At 35.3% G+C, this 16667-nt stretch overlaps 1 long non-coding RNA gene across 3 annotated transcripts in view; it reads left to right on the forward strand.

Moving 5' to 3' along the window:
* Nucleotides 1–2478: 2478 nt before the first annotated feature.
* Nucleotides 2479–16667, forward strand: part of LOC113000444 (uncharacterized) — a 35131-nt gene continuing 20942 nt past the window's right edge. The window contains exons 1-3 of one of the 3 annotated variants that reach the window (XR_003265720.2): nt 2479–2556; nt 2629–2801; nt 9391–9577. This is a non-coding gene — a long non-coding RNA (uncharacterized lncRNA). Of the gene's footprint in view, nt 2557–2628; nt 2802–9390; nt 9578–16667 lie in introns of those variants that run through there. The other 2 variants (XR_003265721.2, XR_003265722.2) reach the window with 2 other exon arrangements.

Genomic DNA, 16667 nt, shown 5'->3' on the forward strand with positions numbered 1-16667 from the left:
CTCCCGTGTGAATCTCAGCATTAAAGTTGGTATAGGAAACATCAATTATGGGCTGAGGGACCACAATAATAAATGTTAGCAATCAAATACTTTTAATATATGTAGCTTTGTGAGTTTGGATGAAGCCCACATAGTCACTTTGATGACTGCAAATTGTAATAGGCTAGATGTGTGTTGTGGTGTTTGTCTTTGGTAAGCTCAGTCTTAAGAGGCATGTCAAAAGAGAATTTTATTTTCCTTTGGTAATCTTTCCACCGCCCCTTTTCTTTGTTTGTTCGTATGGGGAGATCTTTCCTGCTATTATTTTAAACACACCAAACAAAACAAAAACATAATAGAAACATAGACTATAAGAATATGAGATTCTCTACCTAGAAAACAATATCTTATGCTCACTGCTCTTCCTGCCTTTTCGAAAATAGTAAACATAAATCCAGACTCATCTTTTGTACAATTCTAAATACAAATCTATTAAAATGCTGGAATAAAAATATATCCCATGTGAAAAATAAATAATTTTAAAAGTGACACAAATTTAGAATTAAAATAAGAAATATGAAAATATACCCAAAAATATCATCTTGATATTTGATCAAACACATAACCTGCAACCAATAAATGTTCCAATGAAGATGATCAGAAAATGCATAACTTGAAACCAATAAATGTCCTAATGAACATGATCATAATTGTGAGCACCAAAAATAATCATGCAGACAATGGGAAGAGACATGTCAAAAGAGGATTTCATATATAAATTCATAGTGCTCGAATATCAGTTTTATTTAAAAAAGAAACTATACACATATAAATAAACAATTCTAAATACAAATCAATTTAAATGCTGAAATGAAAATATATCCCATGTGAAAAATAAATAATTTTTAAAGTGCCACAAATTTAAAATTACTCACTATTAATTTTTAAAGTGCCAAATAGATAATTTTTTTATATATTTACTCACTATTGTATATGTCTGATTTAAAAAATAAAACATCACAAAGGATATATAATAAGATGAAAAGTTAATAAGATAAAAAATAAACGCACTTGCTAAAATTAAATCAACAACACATAATAATAATAATAATAATAATAATAATAATAATAACAACAAAATTAATTAATTAAATACAAAAAGAGAAAGTAAGGAAACTTTCTAATTTTCATTGCACTACCGACGTGATTTTTCTCCCATGTGAATTTCAGCATTAAAGTTGGTAGAGTATTTTTAATTACAATAAATAATAAATTCAGAGTATAATTTGTTTTCATCCATAAATATAAAGAGAAATAACTAAAATGCACAGAAAATGAGAAATATATTATGTAAATAAAAATGCCAGAAGCAATCAGTAAGATAAAAATAGAAACATTATTAATTAACTGAAAAAGAAAAAGGTGATTTAAAAAATAAAACATCAAATATGATATATAATAAGTTGAAAAGTTGATAAGATAAAAAATAAACACACTTGCTAAAGTTAAATCAACAACACATAATAATAATAATAATAATAATAATAATAATAATAATAATAATAATAATAATAATAATAATAATAATAATAATAATAATAACAAAATTAATTAATTAATTAAATACAAAAAGAGAAAGTAAGGAAAATTTTTAATTTTCATTGCACTACGGACGTGATTTGTCTCCCTGTGAATCTCAGCATTAAAGTTGGTAGAGTATTTTCAATTACAATAAATAAGAAATTCATAGTATAATTTGTATTCACCCATAAATATAAAGAGAAATAACTAAAATACATAGAAAATAAAAAATATATTATGTAAATAAAAATGCAGGAAGCAATCAGCAAGATAAAAATAGAAACATTATTAATTAACTGAAAAAGAAAAAGGTGACTAACCCTTTATTCTTTTTATATAAAAATTTTCAAACCCCACCAGAAAAAGGAAAACTACTTGACATATCCTATTTTATACATCCAGTTTAACAAAACATGGGTTTTCAATTTAATTATAACTCATTAAGTATTGTAATCAACTGACATAGACACCCTCTTGATGAGTTCATTTTCATCCGGAAAAGGGAAAAATACATTGCAATATGAAACTCTTTTTCACTCTCACAGATCAAACTAACTTATATATGATCAATACAACATATATTGTAAAATAACAATTATATGTAATATTTTTTTTATTTCTTATTTCGCTGATCTTATTACTACACCCTTCATCCACAATTTCTGCAATTTGGCCAAAGGTGACGCACGGTAGATAGCAAGTTATCAAACCTGCATTGTTGATAATTACGAATTAATCATTGAATCATGTAAGAAATCAATTTTAATTTTTTTATTGAATTATATCGTACTAATTATGCAGCAAAAAAAATGTACAACTTAGAAGCGAGAGATGATGTTTCTATTTCGTCAATGTCTCGGAGCTACATATATTATATTATATCGATCATATAAATAGATATAGATATAGATTTTACATGTCTTGGGGTCTTCTCCACAGCCACAGAATTCAGCCGAGCATTTGGGAGGGGAAGAACGGCCACCTAACATGTTTCAGGTACAAAGAAAATTCTTAAGATAAAATTGAAAGAACCAAATCAAATGAAATGATGGCACGAAAATGTTTCAGCTAGATCTAGAGGATGTCCTCCAATCACAAACCTACCTGAAGGGTTGAGGTGGAAGATGGTATTGTCATCAGGGTACTCAGCTGGGATTTTACATGTGTTCGGGTCTTCTCCACAGCCACAGAATTCAGCTGACCATTTGGGAGGGGAAGAACGACCACCTAACATGTTTCAGGTACAAAGAAAATTCTTAAGATAAAATAGAAAGAACCAAATCAAACGAAATGATGGCACGGAAATATTTCAGCTAGATCGAGAGGATGTCCTCCAATCACAAACCTACCTGAAGGGTTGAGGTGGAAACAAACCAAACCCCAAATTAAATTAGCAAATTTTAATGTCTAATGAAATTTGACTCCATTTCAGAAAATGAAAATCTATACTGTTTGCAATTAAACCTTATATAGTTGAATGTCTCATAGATTTTCCTATGCAAAACATTACCTTTTCTGGTAAAATAACACAATATTTCCCAGATGTTTATAGAGACCATCTTTTTATTGGGTTGGTGGGTAGTGGCCACTCATTTCCCTTGTAAGTACATGCTGGCCTAAAAGGAAAAGAGTTAGGCTACCCTTGGTACATTACTGTTGATATATAACTGGAAATCTACAGACTAAAACTGTGTTCCTGATAAAATACCTGAAGTTCAATGTTAATGATATATTTAGTTGTTAATCTACACACTACAATTGTGTTCCTGATAAAATACCTAAAGTTGTCAAAATAGTTCTTACCTTACTATTGTTGTGTCCTTGTTTGAAGGCCTCAGTTTGTTTAAGCAATTTAGTTTTCTTCATCCTTGGTTGCCTTATTTCTTTGGTCTATAATATATGAATGGCATGTTTGCCTTTTTTTTTTGGTGAAGATGGGAACCAAACCTCTGACCTTTATTCCCTCACCTTATAAAATCCTTCAGGGATTCCAAAAATCTCATGTCCTCAACTAACTCTGCACTTATGTCATAAAGTTTGGAAACACAAATAGCTGTTGTTTGACGAACATATGGATCATCATCCTATCAAAAAATACCATATACGAATAAGAGATACAAACAGGGCAAGAAAAGAAAAACAAACTTTGGCATTGTGGTCAACCAGAGGAATTTCAAATTTAATTTAATAATAGATATATGTAAGTTGTAACGGTGCCATGTAAGTACCTTTAGGCATCTTTGAAGGGGATCACACAGATATTCAATAATTTTATCAACACGAATGCAGCCCATTGTCCATACAGCTAAGGCACGGATCAAACCAAGATGTGTGCATTCTTCCCCATTTTTTGCTAAAAAATCTGCCATACCCAAGAACCAAAATCATATAACAAAAATGGTACTAAAATTATATGCATAATAAACTTACGTTTGCGATTCAGCAGTTTAAGTTTCAATCTCTTTTTCAATTGAATTTTTCTCTAATGATCTAGTGGTATCTTTGGTATCCCCTACTCAACAAATTAAGCAATATCAGCTGGAGCAAATCTACCAAATCTGTTATTAGCTTAACATACCAAACATACAATATTCTATTGGTCCATGAAATTTTTTGCAAGATAATCACATTGAAATAAAAAATAAAATATATACAACACAATAACAAAAAGCATAATTATTAAATTGAATCCTACACAACTCACGAATTCAGTGTATAGGAGACAATAACATTTAGCGAGAATCATAAGAATGAAATTACAATACAGTTAGAAAAGTTACAAATTGCAGCGATAGGGAGTGGAAGTGACATTACATTATCAATAATGACATTACATTAATGACATCACACAGTGTGCCTTGCATGCCCATCAAGCCGGAATTGATATGCTATTGTGTTGAGCGTGAACCCTATAAATTGAGTACTTTTTCTAATTAATATGAATTGATAAAATAAAGTAAGGAGAAATTTAGAGAGAGATATTGATTTGGTATTTTCTCTTTTTCTTGCTGTTTAGGTTTTTATATATAATTTAAAAAATTAATATCATAATTGAAACTGACCAAAGTGTTCATATAATTATTTAGAATTTGTGCATTGAAAGCTTACTTTGAAATTTGTGATTTAATATGATGTATGCTAGTTTATATATATAGAGGTAGTTATTTATATTAATAATTTATGTAAATAATATTGTAGTGTTATCGTATGATTCCAAAAATTATTAAGTGTTGGAGTTTGATAATATTATGGTTAAATTTTATGAACATGTGTATGTTGTACCTTATGAATATCATTGGAAATGTTATGAGATGGTTGATGTGATGTTATGAGATGTTAAAGTATGGACATGATATCGATTGTGAATAAGTGGATGTGTTAACATTTGATGTTACATTAATTATATCGTGAGCTATGAATTATATAATAACCCGACTAGTGTTTTTGCGCAGTGTTAAAGAGAAAGTGTAGGTTCCTAGTTAGGAACCAGTGTTAAATTGTAGCGCAATTATGTTAAACATGTTTGAAACATGAGTGTGAGGTCGTGGTATTGTATAATTCATGAGCAGTGCTTATAAATGAAATATGTGATGAATTGTGGAATGATATGTTGCCTTGAGATTATAATATTGTTATTGAGATTGAGTAAAAGTGTAAAGTAGAACAGGTGTTGAATTGTGAGATATGTGAAAACATGTGATGATGGATTGTGACATTATGAGATGTGAAATTGTGAATGAGTTTTGTTTGTGAATAAGTGTGTGATTAACTCTTGATGTGACATTATTTGTGTTGTAAGCTGTGAATTGTACAATAACCCGACCAGTGTTATCTTGAGAAAAGTGTAAATGCGCAGTGTTAAAGAGAAAATGCAGGTTTCCTATTTAGGAACCAGTGTTAAAAAGAAAGTGTAGGTTCCTATTTAGGAACCAGTGTTAAATTGTAGCGCAATATGTTGTACGTGCTTAAGACACGAGTGTGAGGTCGTGGGTATTGTATAATTCACTAGCAGTGTCTGTGTGCTAAAATGATTTTAGGGGTTGGACCTGAATCAGGAGGGAGAGGCCCTGACAGACTCTTCGGAGTGTAGGCCTTGGGGGTCACCGGATTTGAGTGCTCCTTTAAGCCTATGCTGATCCCATATGGTTGGAGCATTCTCGCAAAACATCGTGACCCTGACTGGTCTCCCTATGATCTTACTTAGTGAGAGTGACCTGGCAAACCCATTGTGTGGTGTGTCTTGTTATGTACTCCTAAGCGCCCCAGGGTGGTTTTTTCATTGACATGGTACCACATTGCATATAGGCTTGAGTCTTAGCATAACTGTCTCATGCACTTGCTAATTGTTTATTATGAAATTGATGTGTTATTATGTCTTGATCAGAGAATGTGATTTTTGTGTAATGTGATTGATGATTGAAAAGTGTGATTGATGGATGAAAAGTGAACTTTGAATGACAAAGTGGTGGAATTACGTGAATTACGTGTAAGTAAATTTTATTTAGTTTACATGATATGTATATCTAGTTGTCTTGTTTCTCCATTAATTAGGAAAGTGATGATCTTGACACCATCAAAGCTTGCATGATTTACATTTTCCCCCTTTCTCAAGCAAATTCTTAATTCTTCTTGACATCATCAAAATTTTCATGATTTACATTCCCCCCTTTTTGATGATGACAACCACCTGTAGGTTAGGAGCAACAACAAAGAAAAAATATCTATTTGCATATAGTTTACTCCCCCTTGGTTTTGCAATGATTGCTTATATGAGACAGTTGAAGATTTCATATTTTTCATATGTTAACAAATTGTCTCATAAACAATAGATAATTTTTCTTACTATTTTATCTTTTATCTTTCTCTCCCCCTTTGTCAACATCAAAAACAAATCATGAATAGAGAGGAGAAAGATGTTACCACTTGTTGCAATGTATGATAATCAAGTGATACCAAAAGGCATTAAAACAATCATTCAATATTATTCAAGCAAAAACAATTACAACGACACATCAATCAAACACAATCAAATACAATCAATCATCAAATATTTCAAATCAAATTAATTAAATTAAAAATTAACAATCAACTAACTATACATAATAATTTCTATTAAAAAAATTCAAATTTTAAATTTTAAATTTTAAATTTTAAATTTTAAATTTCAAATTCCAACTTCCAACTTCAAATTTTAGTAACTTCACCTTCCAACTTCCAACCTCCATTTTCAACTTTCAACTTCCAATAACTTTCATTTCCAACTTCCAGTAACTTCCACTTCCAACTTCCATTTTTAACTTTCAACTTCCAATAACTACTTCCAACTTCCAACTTCCAAATTTGAATTTCAAATTTCAAATTTTAATTTTCAATTTTCAAATTTAACTTTTCAAATTTCAATTTTCAATTTCAAAATTCAAATTTCAATTTCAAAATTTCCTTTTCTAAATTTGAAATAGTTTTCTTAAAACATGAAACTTATTTGAAAAGTTTAATAGATTCTTTAAAAACAATCAAAAACTCAATCAGGAACAAACATCAAAGACAATACAATCAAACACACAATCAAAGATACAATCAATCAATCATCAAACACAGTCAATCAAATTCAATCACAATCATCAAGAACAGTCTAAAATCAAGTAGAAAACAAGCATCAAAAGTAATCAATCAAAGACAAGTGACCTGTTGGTATCATTTGATATTACTTGTTGGGGTTGTTGATCAAGTGGCCTTTGTTTGTTGTCTCCATATATCATATTCACTTTTCTTGGGGAGAAATGTGGCCTTCGTTTGTTGTCTCCATAAATCACATATTCATTTATCTTGGAGAGAAATATGAATAAACTTTGATGCAGCGTGTTTGGAGAAATTGCTATCAATGTATCGACTTTGCTCTTCTCCATTTTCATAGTCTTTCATCATGATACCCAGACTTATGATTTTCTTCTCTGAATCACTTGAATAATTTATGACATTATCTTCCCAAGTGATATATCCTTTCTTTTCTTTCTTCTCTTTGAAATTCATCTTGTCGGATTTTTCCATTCTTCTTTTAAACATAGGACAATTGAATCTCATGTGCCCAAGTTGATCACACTCAGCATTTTGGGGCTAAAGAGGAACCTTCTTCTTTCTTCTTTCATCATCATCTTCTTTCTTCTCTAGTTTTTTTTATGTAGTTGCATTTCTCTCTACCATTGTAGGAATAAATGAATCAAATTCAATGGCTTCCCATATCTTTATATCTATGGCTTCTATAATGATCTGCATTTGGGTTTTCCAATAATGATAACCCTCACCATTGAACATAAGAGCCTATTGATAGAATTTTCCTCAAAAAATGGAAATTTGGATGAGGCCATATCTATTCTTGAAGTTTTTAAACTTTATACAAGAATCCCGCTCTGATACCATTTGTTGGACCTTGTGGCCTCAATAATCTTAAGAGGGATAGGCTTAGAATGCAGAAGAAGCAACAACAATCAATTTAATAATGTTCTATAAACATGCAAGGCAAAATTGATTGCAATAACATAAATGAGATAAGGGAAGAGAGAATGCAAACGCAGTTTTATACTGGTTCGGCCACAACCCGTGCCTACGTCCAGTACTCAAGCAACCCACTTGAGATTTCCACTATCTTTGTAAAATCCATTACAAAGTCTGAACCACACAGGGACAACCCATCCCTTGTGTTCAGGAATCCTTTACAACAAGAGACTCACAGTCTCTTAACCAATCTCATTGAATAAGAAGAATGGAAGAAGAATTCTCTCTTCAAGAGAAGAATATTACAATAAAGATCATGTAGGAATCCTTATAGATTTTGCAAGTGTTTGGCCAAGGATTTCTTTTGAGAGAGCATTTGACAATGAAGTTCTTTTGGAATCTCTCTCATTGTCTTTTGAGAGGATAAAACACTTTTGTCAAAAAAAAACTCTCTCTTCAATTTCGTCCCAAGTCACACATATATATTGGCCTTTGATGACCATTCAAAATTCAAATGATAAGATGTGACTGTTGGCGATATTCCTTGAAAATCCTCTCTGGTAATCGATTACAGAATTAGTGTAATCGATTACATAGTTGTTTTTCTTGAACAGTTGTGACCCTTCATTTAAAATTTGAATTCCCAACATTCAGAGTCTCTGGTTATCGATTACATATGATGTGTAATCGATTACACACTTTCAAACCATTGGTAATCGATTACATGTATTGGTAATCGATTACATGTGCCTTGAATGACTTGAAACCTTTCATTGTGAGGCAAGGCTTGATCTTGAAGAAATCTTGAATCAAGGCTTTGTTTGTTGAAACAATCTTGTATTAATCTTGAAGCAAAATGAGCCTTGTTTGATTCTTCTTTTGACATCATCAAAATCATGTATACATACATTCACAAGAGTGACCTGGCAAACCCATTGTGTGGTGTGTCTTGTTATGTACTCCTAAGCGCCCCAAGGTGGTTTTTCACTGACATGGTACCACATTGCATATAGGCTTGAGTCTTAGCATAACTGTCTCATGCGCTTGCTAATTGTTTATTATGAAATTGATGTGTTATTATGTCTTGATCAGAGAATGTGATTTTTGTGTAATGTGATTGATGATTGAAAAGTGTGATTGATGGATGAAAAGTGAACTTTGAATGACAAAGTGGTGGAATTACGTGAATTACGTGTAAGTAAATTTTATTTAGTTTATATGATATGTATATCTAGTTGTCTTGTTTCTCCATTAATTAGGAATGTGATAACTCACTCCCCGTGTGTTGTTTGTGTTTGGATCCTGTGATGATCTTGAACTTTGTGTTCGGGAGAGCAGATGACTAGGTGAATTGATTTAAGGAACCTTGTTTTGAAGGACGTCGAGACACAACACTCTGATAGGATGTGGCATTGGGGTATAAGGTTTTATATTAATTGTATGAAGTCTTAGACGGTCTTGCTTAAACCGAGATAACTTTATTATTTATTTGGACAAGTTTGAATATGTTGTAGAAGAAAGTGAATGTGAGCCTTTTATCCCTTTGAAAAACTTGTATTTACAAATGTAAAAAAATACTATTAATTAATATTTGGATTTTTATTCCTTTATCAGTATATATGTGAAGGGTAGAGGGTGTCACATTCAGTGGTATCAGAGCCAGGTTGAACCTTTCGGCCAGTGTGTTATGTGCTTACCATATTCTGGTGTGCACTCTGTATGGTTACTTGTGACTAGTTTTGATGAACATGCTTGAATTATTAATTTATTTTCCTTTTCATGATCGAATGAGACTTAAAAAAAAAATAGTTGTATGTGCCTTGCATCCTTAATGTTTGCTATACCATAAATCCACTGTTGAGTCATGAGTTATGAGACTGGCCATCTCTATAATTTGTGAAGTGCGGTTCGACATTATGGCAAGCCGTTAGGTGATGCAAGAAGCCTTGATACTGATGGATAATGCTTTAATGAGCCCTTACCTTCTTGCGTGTATGTTGTTAATAAACTTATTTCTATCTTGATGTGTGGATTAGTGTTGTGAAAACATTTTGAACCATATATATGTCTTGGATGAGTATCTCTTTCTTGATGTGTAAACGCATGACTACTTAACTCACTTTATTTTGTGTGTAGTCGTGAATGTAGTAGTTGAAGTTTGTGATTCTTTAATACATCCTTATTAACTATTAAATTCTTACTTCTTATATGTACGTTGTATACATATTATAAGAACCTTATAATTCTGGGTATGTTAGTAGTATGGTGTTTTGCCTTAATTGCATAGATAGTATGGTTGTTTGTGATTTCTTGTTCTTAGCAATGTTGATACTCTATAGTTCGAGGACTCGTATCGAGATATATTTCATATAGAATACTCTTTTGACCATACCTTCTGATTCTAGTGTAAACTATTCTTTGTGTTGCGTACTTAAGTTGAGTAATTCGATTTCACTTGCAAGCTTGAGTATAATTCATTGTTTGTGCTATGAGCCTACATCAAACAATTGGATTATTGATGTTTTTGTCACAATCAAGTGATAGTTGATGTCTCCATATGTGCGTACACTGTGATTATGTTTTCGTTTCTAAAATTCATTTGGAGTATCTACTGTTGATTCTAGATGAGTGATCCTTCTTGATTTAAAATTATTGTCTCCTAATCAATCGAGTGTTCATCTTATTATTGGCTGCTCATCTTCCAATCATGTCTAGTTAAAATGCTTGATAATCTTTCTTGTTGTTACTTCTAATACGAATAAAGAGAGACTTCGCCTTTGACAATCACGTTAAGATGTTTTGAGAGGAAATACTTGAGTAGACATGATCATTGTTACCTATAGACGAAAGTCAAACTTAGTAAGACGTGTACCTGTGTTCCTTGAGGATATGTTTAGTTACCACCTGAGTGCAAGATTGAGAATCTTATAAGTATAGTACCCATAGAAACTTGTAACCGTAGTTCGTGGGAAATATCTAGTGTAGAGTTGTTGGAGAACATAGTGTAGTTGGAAAAGTTATGAAGTATAGTTAAGAGGTTTAATGTGGAACCTTAAGAAGAGAGTAAGGTAGTTAGTAAGACATTAATTGTTAAGCATAGAAGGATTCAAGAGTGAGTGTTCTTGCGTAAGGTAGGTGACCTAAAAGATTATTGATGATAGTTGTATGATTAGCAAGATAAATATTAGTTCTTTTTACCTTGTCGCAACGTGCCCTTCGCGGGCGAGCGAGGGCGAGGCTCACGGGTGCGCTTTCCAAAGGAGGAAAGGTGCGCGGAGTCGCCACCAACATTTATTTGTGGAAAACGTCGGGAAAACCGAAGGAAACCGGTCAAAATGAAAATTCTAAGTTCGGGAGTTATATTTACGCTTGAGGAAGGTATTAGCACCTCTCACGTTTGTTTCGAAGGACAACAACCTATTTTTTAGAATTGTGGAAATTGTGTTACCTTAACTTTATTTCTTTTTATTTTTTGAGGTCGACAAAAGCGGGGCTCTTGCTCCTACGTACCCTCCATCAAAGAGGAATTCAGACCCACGTAGTTCTTTCTTATGCGTGAATCAAGTGATTCTTTTACATGAGGGGTGATCATTTTAAGGCGTTGGACCTTAAAAATGATCATTTTTACTTAGTAAGAAACTGAAATGATAAACTTTCAAAAAAACCTATTTTTGTGGACGAGCTTGACTAGGCGAGTTTGATTTTAGCCTTAATTTCACTTTAGTTATTTAGTCAATTCAATTAAGAATGAGAAATCCCAAAGAGAAAACGTCCAATTTATTTTTCAATTTACTAAAGGTATTTTTTTTATTATTATATTATTATTTTACCTCTTTTTTTATTTCCAACTTGGTTACGGCACGACCGAACGGTCGGAATTTATTTTAACCAAAATTAACGGATGATACAATTCAAGTGATCGGTGGAATTTTTTTTTTTTTTTAGATTAGGCGAGAAATGACTTAAATAAATGGCTTAAGCACGTCAAAAGGGGGTATAAAAAGCGAATGAAAACGAGAATAAAAATACATGAAACAAAATGTGGACCACCACGGGTACATAGAATGAATTGAAAAGCTCGGTTTGAGGTACTTACCCGTTGAAGACTGAAGAAAACGAAGAACGAACGATGAATCTTGAAGAACGGTCGAGAATCTTCGCGTAATTACTCACGGAAACATTACGAAAACGTTACGGAAGCGCCTCGGCTTGGATTTTCTTCACAGAAACAATTTTCCTCAGCAATTTCGAGAGAGGGAGAAGTGCCAAGAAGGCTGAACCCTTTTCTTCTTCACTCCTCCCCCTATTTATAGCAAAATAGGGGAGGAGCTTGCCACCCAGCTCGCCCAAGCGACCTCAGCTCGCCCAGGCGAGCAAGGTTGCTTCCTCCAGAAGCAACAGCCTTCTGGAGGAAGGATCTGGAAGGCCCAAGTGGGCCAGATTGCTATTTGTACCCCCCTTTTTACTAAATGCACCCCTTTCTATTTTTTGGTAACTCTTTTCCGTAACGTTACGAAACTTTACGAATTTCGTAACGATACTTATTTCCTTCCGCAAGGTTACGAATCCTTACGGATTATGTATTTACTCTTTTTTAGCTTTCGAAGAAGTTACGGAAACTCACGAATTGCGCAAAAACACCTCTTTTCGATTTCCGCCACATTACGGAATTTCACGGATCGCGCAAGCCTGCTTCCTTTTGATTTCTGACACGCCTCGAGACTTCATTTATTGTGCAACAAAGGACGCCAAGTATCTCAAAGTGGCTAACCAAAGGTTGCATGTCATCAAGTAATAATCCCCGGACGAAATTAGGGTATGACAGTTGCCCCTCTTTACTTACCTCTCATCGGAGATAAGAGGAAAGCAAAGATAGGACACTGATTTCGTCCGTCCTGCCCTTTCCGCGATGACGACTCTCGTCTCTACTCCTTCTTTTTTCTTCTGCACAAAACAAAATACAAACAACAACAAGAACAACGAATATAATATACATATACACATATACACATATTTGGCGAAGGAACCGATCCGGAAAACAACAAAAGAACGTGTTTCCCAGTCACCAGAGGCTTCGCGCTTGATAATGGAGGACACATGAACAGCGCTAGGCAATGACATTCATGGGGCTATAAAAAAGGGTGGAGAATGGAGGATTGCCTTGAGGGTCCGCACTTAGGCAATCATGAAACACAGCTCCAAACTCGAAAGTGGAGGACACATGAACAGCGCTAGGCAATAACATTCATGGGGCTCTGAAAAAGGGGAGAATGGAGGATTGCCTTGAGGGTCCGCACTTAGGCAATTATGAAACACAACTCCAAACTCGAAAGTGGAGGACACATGAACAACGCTAGGCAATAACAATCATGGGGCTCCGAAAAAAAAAGGTGAGAATGGAGGATTGCCTTGAGGGTCCGCACTTAGGCAATCATGAAACACAGCTCCAAACTCGAAAGTGGAGGACACATGAACAACGCTAGGCAATAACATTCATGGGGCTCCGAAAAAGGGTGAGAATGGAGGATTGCCTTGAGGGTCCGCACTTAGGCAATCATGAAACACAGCTCCAAACTCGAAAGTGGAGGACACATGAACAGCCCTAGGCAATAACATTTATGGGGCTCCGAAAAAGGGTGAGAATGGAGGATTGCCTTGAGGGTCCGCACTTAGGAAATCATGAAACACAGCTCCAAACTCGAAAGTGGAGGACACATGAACAGCCCTAGGCAATAACATTCATGGGGTTCCGAAAAAGGGTGAGAATGGAGGATTGCCTTGAGGGTCCGCACTTAGGCAATCATGAAACACAGCTCCAAACTCGAAAGTGGAGGATACATGAACAGCCCTAGGCAATAACATTCATGGGGCTCCGAAAAAGGGTGAGAATGGAGGATTTCCTTGAGGGTCCGCACTTAGGCAATCATGAATTACAGCTCCAAACTCGAAAATGGAGGACACATGAACAGCGCTAGGCAATAACATTCATGGGGCTCCGAAAAAGGGTGAGGTTGGCAGGACCAAACGGTCTACCGGGTTCTTCCACCTGAAAGGCAAACATGCTTTTTGTAAAGAAAAATAAATCATTCGCGAGAGCACCATATCTTAGAGAAACAATATACTTGTGCCAAGGGTAATCTTCCTTGTAACCGCGAATGAAGGGCAGGACGTCAACTTTTAGCTTTCAAATGAACATGCAGGGGAAACATCGGGCTAAGCTGAAAATAAATCACTCATAGTGTATAAAACTCACAAGGCAAGTGTTTTATCCTATTCCCAAACCATAACTGCACCATGACTTTATTTTGCACACGACTTCCTATCGAATCAAAGATCAAACGTACGATGACGGACCAATAGGATTTTCTCGAGGGTGGTGTTTTTTGGAGAGGAAGCTGGGTGTTTCGGTCTTTTCCTCCTTGTTTATGTGGGGTGGGATATTGCCAGTCAAGAATGATTCTGAGTGGCAATCTGGCTTTGAAGAATTTCTGTCCTCTTTCTTTCATTGATCGAGAATTGCTTCTTTTCCCTTTTCACTTCTTTTTGATCTTTGATCGGGAATCCTTCTTTCCTTTCTTCTGTTCTTTTCTTTATTTTCATTTTTCTTTCTTTCTTTCTTTTTTTCATTTCTTCCTTCTCTTTCTTTTCACTTTTCCTTCCCCATCCCTTTCTTTGGGAAATCGGGTTTAGCATTCTATTTGCTCTCCCTTGAGGAGATTCCGCTGTCCTTTGCTTCGGGGGAAAGGAGGAGGATTCTTTTGATAGGCCAAGGTTCAAAAAGTCCAAGGTTGTGTTTCAATGGGGTCTTTTATTGTGGGAACCCAATCTTGATATCTGGGGCGAAACAAATTTGGGTGTCAAGGTGTCGATTTCGGGCCGAGCTTCCATATTGTTCCATAAGGCACGCGTGACAATGATGATTTGAAAACAAACGTGCAAAATTAGTCAAGGCTACAGCCAGGTGGGCACTCAAGCATCCTGTCTATGGCATTGTGATACTACGGTTGGGAATTTACACAGACAGACCCAACGTTTCCAAGTTATGTTCTTTCATCAGTTCAATGAATTCATCCATCCTTATCTCGGTTCATTCCGGAAAATAAACTCTTAGCATCAGTCCCTTGTTTCCATAAGATACGTTTGCTCTTTACGAATGATTTATACTTCTTAACTATAACATGTCGACCTTCGCGGTCTTTCTTTCTCTTTACTTTTTGTTTTATTTTTATATATGTTCACTAAAACTATACACCTGTGGTCCTTTATGAGGAAAACCTTTCTTTGTACATCTATATTTTTATACATGACAAACTTTTTCTGTACACGCATTAGAACTCTTCTCTTTACGTCACACGGTCTATATACAAACCCTATTTACATTCAAAGATTTTTCATTTTTCCCAACACACACTTATGGTTCACACAAAAGTTTCTTCATATACACTCGTTGCTCACACACACAAGAATTCCTTTCCACGCATCATTTACACACAAGAATCCTTCTATACACATTTTCCTTTTACATACATGTATAGATAAAAACCTTTTTCTTTTCTTTATGAACATGACTTTTATTCACAACGCTTCTTTCTTTTTATTAGGATTTTGGTTCATTTTATTTTTTAGAACGACGTTCCTAAATGAAAAACTCTACACGGTTCCAGAATTCCGACAAACACTATTGACAACAACGAAACAAGTACCGACGTAACAACTCAAATGATATGTATGTACAAAACAAAAGTCAAAACATGAAACAAACGTTAGTCCCTTAGTCAAACAAAAATAAGATGATATGTAACAGAAAAAAAACAAATGGAAACAAAAAGAAACATGGATCAAGGGATCTCCCAATCATGTGGCCCCGCTTCCTCCTAAGAAATCAAGTAAATCGGTCATCTCCTCGTCCTCGCGGGCCTCATCTGCCTCGTCGGGAGCCTCTGCTGGTGCCTCTGCCGGTGCCTCTCCTGCCTGGGCCTCAGGCCAATCTCCAGGCCATGTGACCTCTGCCCTGAACTGGTCCGGAGTAGGGCACGGAAAAGAAGTAAAGCCCTGGCTCTGCAGGCTGAGACTCATCTGATAAAGACAATCATGGGTCTGTACATGTGCCCGGTGGTTGGCCGCCTGCTGGCGAACCAAATGCCGCAAATACTGCTCCGTATCAAACGATATGGCTGGTCCAGCCTGATGAGGTGGCGGCGCGTCTGTGGCCTGCGGAGCATTCCCCTGGGCCTGTCTCTGTGTGCAATACTTCTCAATAAAAGCTCGGGTGATGGGCGGCCGAATCACCTTGCTAGGTGCGACGGGTACGCCGAACGACTGGCAGAGTCCTGTGATCAAGGCAGGAAATCCCAGGGCCCTGTTGGACTTATCCGGGTCCAGAGGGTGCCTGGTAGGCGCCATACCTGCAAATATATAGATGGCATCAGCGATTAACTGAGCCACGTGAATGCTCATCCGCGTCAGGATGGCGTACACCAGCTGACACTTCGGCAGGGGGAGGTCGAAATTATGGTCGCTGGGCTGGATGTTGCTGAGCAGCAAAGTCATCCAAATCTGAGTCAGGGTGGTCATGTTGGTGCGCATGATCCGCACCCGTCTCCCGGCAGCAGTCC

Source organism: Glycine max, chromosome 19, assembly GCF_000004515.6.
Source record: "Glycine max cultivar Williams 82 chromosome 19, Glycine_max_v4.0, whole genome shotgun sequence".
In the NCBI taxonomy this organism is placed as follows: domain Eukaryota; kingdom Viridiplantae; phylum Streptophyta; class Magnoliopsida; order Fabales; family Fabaceae; genus Glycine; species Glycine max.